Below are 6367 nucleotides of genomic sequence, written 5' to 3' on the forward strand. Positions count from 1 at the left end.
AGGGAACAACTTTCAAAGAGCTGAGCTCTTTGATCATCACGATGACCAGCTATGGTTCCAGAGGACACGTGAGGAAGGTGTTCCTTCTGACACAGGGGAGGGACCCAAGATGCAGAATGAGACAGGACGCAGCCATGCTGGGGGATTGTTTTTCCTTGAAAATGTATATCTATTACAAGGGATTTACTTTTTCTCTTTTTAGTGGTGGAGGAAAGAAAAGAGGGAGAGAAAATAAATGTTTATAAACATTTCCTTTTAAGTTTAAATGTCGATGAGGGGGTCAAACTAGATGGTTTCTAAGAGTCTTTCCAGCTCTACATCTCTAATCCTCAATCACTTAACTTCTCTGGTCCTTAGTTTTCTCTGTAAAATGAGAATAATGGTACTTTTCTGCCTCACAGGTTACTGTAAGGAAAGTGTGAGATAAATATCAGCTATGGAGTATTTGATGAGAAAAGCCACAGAATCTTCATGTCCCAGACAGCTCCTTTGGCCTTGGTGGAGGGAATACCAGGGAGACAGAGAGAGGGACAGTCAGAGATACACACAGAGAGATAGAAAGGAGAGAGGGAGGGAGATACAAAGAATGACACACATACACAGAGGAGAAACAGGGACAGAAACACCCACAGAGAGAAAGAGAGGAGAGAGAGTCAGAGAGCATAATTATATATTATGACATAATCATTTATTATATGTAATAAAATATATTATTGCTATATTAAGAAATAAAGCCAGAGGTGTTCAATGAGGTGTGGGCTAAGGCGATGACGGACCATTGAAATGCTCCATAAATGCACGCTACTGTTGTAATTATGGTTGCATCTAATTTCAACCTCATGGGGAAGCTCATCACGTGGGCAGTGGGCACCCACAATTCCAGATCCTACAAAAGGAGCCAGTCCACATGTCTCCCTCCACTATCAGGGCCTCCCCTTAGACACGAAAAAAGGGAGTGAAATAAGAAAAATCGATGTTCTTTGCCACCTTGTTCCCAATAAAGTCATTCGCCTGCTACACGGGCCGGGACAGAAGCTACCCCGAGTCCCAGCGGTGGGACCTCCGGCTTCTCTCTGAGCTTCCTTTTCCTAATCTCCAGGATGGGAATCATAAGACCAAGAAGACGTGGGCCACAGAGCTGCTGGAAGGATCCATGGAGTCATTATGGGCGGCAGACTTGAAAAGGAGATAAAATAGGAGTTCTCCTTATTATGACGACTTTTGTTAGTGACGCTGTAGGGGGTCAATGGGAGAGAACTGGAGTCTCGGCTCTGTGGGTGACTCGGTGTGATCTTGGGCAGGGAATATCACTTCTCAGCCTCAGATTCCTCATCTGTAGAGTGAGGATAATAACCCCCATCCAGAACAAATGAACTCACATGTGCACAGCATTCTGCAGCCCTTAAAGGAGCATCTCTTTCACGATCCGCTAACACTCCTTTATTAAATAAAAGCTCCCTCCCCACCCCACCCTCCAGTAATCAATAAGGGTTGGTGAGTTTCCTACCTATTATTTGTACAACCTCCTATGATTCCCTATAATCGCCACTCTGGGCTAGAGCAACAGTCCCAGCTCTGCCAAGGATTCCCAGTGATATTGGGCAAATCACTGAATCTCTCTGTGCCTCTGTTTACTCATCTGAGAAATGGGGATGCTGCTGCCTGCTTTCTGTAACTCAGGATTGCTGCGACAATGCATATGTACTAGGCAGGGAAGAAATAGAGCATGCTATATAAATATAAACGGAGGGCACTGTTGTTACAGTTTAAAATTGCTTCTGGGTCATTTGTAGAGCTTCCCCCAGCTTGGTGTCTGGCCCCCTCCCTGTCTACTAGATAGGAGAAACTGGATCATCTCTTCTCTGGGAATCCAGAGTGGATTCTTCTTTCTTTTGAGCATGTATCCTAGAATCCAAATTTCCTTGGGTCTCAGTTTCCTCATCCATAAAATGGGAATAGCATCTCTAATATTTATGGCAACAGGACAGTTCCCTCGTGGGGAATGTTTTGCAAATCTTAAAACATTAGAGAAATATCAGCTATTGTCAAAGACACTGTCTATAGAGACAGAAATATTAAATGTTTTAGACTAGGCACTTAGGAAGTCATTTAGTTCAAACCTATCATTTTTACAGACGGGAAAACTGAGGTCCAGGGAGGTTGGATGACATAGGATTATTGCAGAAGAGATGGAAGGAACCTCGGGGCCTGTCTAGTCATTTTACGGAAGGGGAAACTGAAGCGCAGGGAGGAGGAGAAGGGACTTGCCAGCCCTTCTGTATTTGGGGCTCCGAGGTTCCTTCCATCTCTAATGTTTTAAGATTTCCAGATTGTCACCTTTTATAGCCATGATGCAGTGGGAAAAAACCATAGTCCTGTAGTCAAAGGACCTAAATTCAAATTCTGCTTCTCTACTGTGGGTCTGCAGCAACCTGAGACCCAGAGCTCCTCTCCCCCTCCCCCAATTACAGAGGCAGACAAGAAAGGGAGGGGGCCGAGTGCTTGTCCAGGGCTGGAGCTATCAATGGGCAGCGCAGCAAACGAATGAATGTGCAGCGAGCTGGGAACCACGGGGGAACCTTTTAAGTCAAGTTAGCGATTCGTTAATGGAAAGTATCACAAGGAGATTAAGTGAAAAGTGATTGGGAGCGAGATCCATCCCCACTCCAGTCTCATGAATCTTTGATGACCGTTCTTCTTGGGAGGCTCCCTAGGCTTTTGAGAGGGAGACAGAGAAAAAGGGAATGGAAGACTCAGCCCTTCAATCCTTTGGCTGTACTTTCCCATTAAGCCCCAGTTTACCCATTATGCCCAAGGGCTGCCAGCCAGCCATTGGGGGATGGATTTATTCTGTGACTCAGCTTGGATCAGGAGAGATCTGAATTCGAATTTTGTCTCTTCTATTTACTAGCTAAGTGAACCTGGGTAATTTAACTTAACCTCTCTGAGACCCAATTGTCTTTTCTTTTTTGTTTTAAAATAAATTTTAAAAATTTGATTAAAAAATGTGTTTAAAATTTGTTGTAAATTTTTTTTGTTAATTTTTTCTCAATTACACATAAAAGCAATTTGTAGCATTCGTTTTTAAAATTTCTTGAGTTCCAAATTCCCTCCTTCCCTCCTCCCCCACTGAAAAGCCAAGCAATTTAATATTGGATATACATGTGCCATCACGTAAAACACATTTCCTTATTAGTCATGTTGTGAAAGAAAATACAGACCAAAAAAAAGAGACCCAAGAAAAATAAAGTAAAATAAAATCATGCTTCGTTCTGCATCCAGATTCCATTAGTTCTTTTTAAAAGATGAATAGAAATTTTTCATCCTAAGTCCCTTGGAATTGAAACTCAGTTTTCTTATCCATGAAATGGAGTGAAAAACAGTGTGGGAAGGGGAATAGAACACCCCTCTGAGTCAGGGGGGATTGGGTTCAAGACACATAGCAGCTGTGAGTTGCAGAGCAGGTGCTGTTCTGCAGAGAGCGTTTCCTCACTGTTGGTGGGAATGTTCTTCCACACTAAGAAAAGCACAGAGAGCACCTGTCTGCTGGGATGGCTGGGATGGTCTAATGAGCTCACGCTTATAAAACCTTTGTAAAATTTCAAAACCCACTATTATGATCATAACTAGAACCTTTCAGGTGTTTCCCAGCATTAGAGCCAAATTAAAACAGATTTCTTGGTTTTAAAAAAGATGATCAAATTTGGAGTCAGAGCTACCTGATCCCAGTTACTTCTGAGCAAATCCCTTCCCCTCTCTGTGCCTCAGTTTCCTTCTTTGTAAAATGAGGGGGTTGGGCTCCATGGCTTCTGAGGTGCCTCTCAGCTCAAGATCTAAGATTCTTTGCTTCTGCAGGGGTGAAGCTCAGTGAATGGAGCAATTGAGAGAAAGGTAACTGGAGTTGCTCACCAACATTTACTGATTACTTGGGGAGGAAGCTTTTATTTGGCAAGAGGGTGTTAGCGTATGTGATAGAGATGCACACAAATAAAAATAAAAATACCTGGGAGGCAGAGGACAGGGTGGTAGGAGGGAAAAGGGTTCAAAAAGCACCCCTGATGAATCGTGTGGTTCAAGTCAGTTTCCTTGTCTATAAAATGATAGAGTTGGGCTAGATGAGGTCTGTTTTAGCCCTAATGAGATGATCTTTTCTTCTTCTTTTCTCTTATTTCTGCACTCATTCAAAATGAATTCTGCCTTCTCATTCCACCTGTCCTACTCCTGCTGGTCTTTTCTCCCAATGGGAGGAGCATGAGTGAGACATAGGCTGTAGCAGAGGGGAGTGTTGGGTTCTTAGCCACAGGAAAGGGTGCAATACTTGCTCTCACCAGCATTTCTTATCCCTAGAGCTTGGAAATCTGGGATAGACGAAAATAACAAGAGCAGCTCCAAGATGTTTGCAAAGTGCTTGGCCCTGCCTTACAATGGCCTTGTAAGGTACATAGGACAGGTATTACTATTACTATTACTATTACTATTCCCCTTTTAAGTGTAGCAGCGGCTATCCTGGACATTTCTCCTACCCTTAGCAGGACATGGAAGGGGAGAAAGGGAGGAGTGAATTACTCAGGGTTTGAACAATGAGTTACTCAAAGGGTGATTCTAGTATTATTGTTCACAAAGTGTGTTCCTATCAATGTCCTATCTACTCTCAACATCAATTAGTTTTGATAGGAAAAAAATATTATTTATTAAAGCTTTTTATTTTCAAAACATATGCATGGATAATTTTCAACATTCACCCTTAAAAAATCTTGTGTTCTAAATTTTTTCCCTTCCTTCCCTCCACTCCCTCCCCTAGACAGCAAATAATCCAATATATGTTAAACATGTGCAATTCTTCTATCTATGTTTCCACAAATATCAGACCAAATAAGAAAAATCAGATCAAAAAGGGAAAAAATGAGAAAGAAAACAAAATGCAAACAAATAAGAAAAAGAATGAAAATACTGTATTGTGATCCATACTCAGTTCCCACAGTCCTCTCTCTGGGTACAGATGGTTCTCTTCATCACAAGACCATTGATAGGAACTGGCCTGAATCATCTCATTGTGGAAGAGAGCCACTTGACAGAGAAATATTAACCAAGAGGGAATAAATAGCAGCCACAGAAGATACAAGACATTCCCCAAACTGATGTCCTGTAAGAAATACAGTCAACTCCCCACCCACTGAAATAGGCTTTTTATTACTGTTGTTTCTAATTGTTTTTATAGGTATTTTGAGATTTTCTTGGCAAAGATACTGGAATGATTTGCCATTTCCTTCTCTAGCTCATTTAATAGATGAGAAAACTGAGGCAAACAGAGTTAAATGACTTGCCCAGGGTCACATATCTAGTAAGTATCTGAGTTTTGAATTTAGGTCTTCCTGCCTCCAGTTCTAAAACTCTATCCCCTGTACCATTCTGCTGCCCCAGGGGCAGAAAGCCTAGGGAAACCCAAAATCCCTTCAACCACCCTGTCAGAGCAAGATCAGCAATCACAGAGAAAGGCTGAAGGCTTCTTTCCTGACAGCAAAGTATATGAGCATCACTTACCTGCTAACTCCCCACAAGTCTTTCCTTATTCTACCAGCACAAAAGCGTGCTGATCTCCTGGTCCAAACTCTCACTTCATGTCCTAATGCCTGATTTTCTTAGGCCAAAATAAGAATCCTAAAAATGCAGCAGACTTTACTGATTTGGGAGAAGCTATTGCATTCTCTCTAGGGCCCTAGCAAGGGACCCAGTGGGGATCTGACCTGTTTCCATCATTCTCCCTGAGTGCCTCTCACTCTGTAAGTAGCTCCCTTCCGTCAAGCTGGCTTCCTCACATTTCTTTGAATTGGGTCCTTTGTATTCCAAAATTTCTTAAGAGGTATACCCTTCTCTCATTTATGTAATAATCCCTGGGGAGATTGAGCTCAGGCTTCAAAAACTTGAGCAAATCCACAGAAAATTATTTTCATGGCACTGCTTGCAGGAAGGCAAGGATTCTAAGAGGTAGAGATGAGGGAATGCATTCTAGTCATGAGGGACAGCCAGGGCAAAGGCTCGGAGGTGGCACATGGAAGGTGATGTGAGGAAAGGGAAGAATTCCAGTCTGCCTTTGGTTTTCTAGGAAATGGAGTTTGATGATGAGTCCCATACTGTAGAAAAAGGAATGGATGGTGGATGGATGGATGAGTGATAAATGGATGGACTTTTATTTAATTCTTATTAAAGGCCAGGCCACCAGGTGCTAGCGATACAAATAGAAAAAGCAAATGTTTTCTGCCCTCAAGGGAGCATAGATTCTGATACCCTTTGGCGCCATGGAAAGGGCTCGAGGCTTAAGGCAGAAGTTACAGTAATATTTCAGGTGAGAGGCAATCCTTGGATGATA

This window comes from Antechinus flavipes, chromosome 4 (genome assembly GCF_016432865.1).
Source record: "Antechinus flavipes isolate AdamAnt ecotype Samford, QLD, Australia chromosome 4, AdamAnt_v2, whole genome shotgun sequence".
Taxonomy (NCBI): domain Eukaryota; kingdom Metazoa; phylum Chordata; class Mammalia; order Dasyuromorphia; family Dasyuridae; genus Antechinus; species Antechinus flavipes.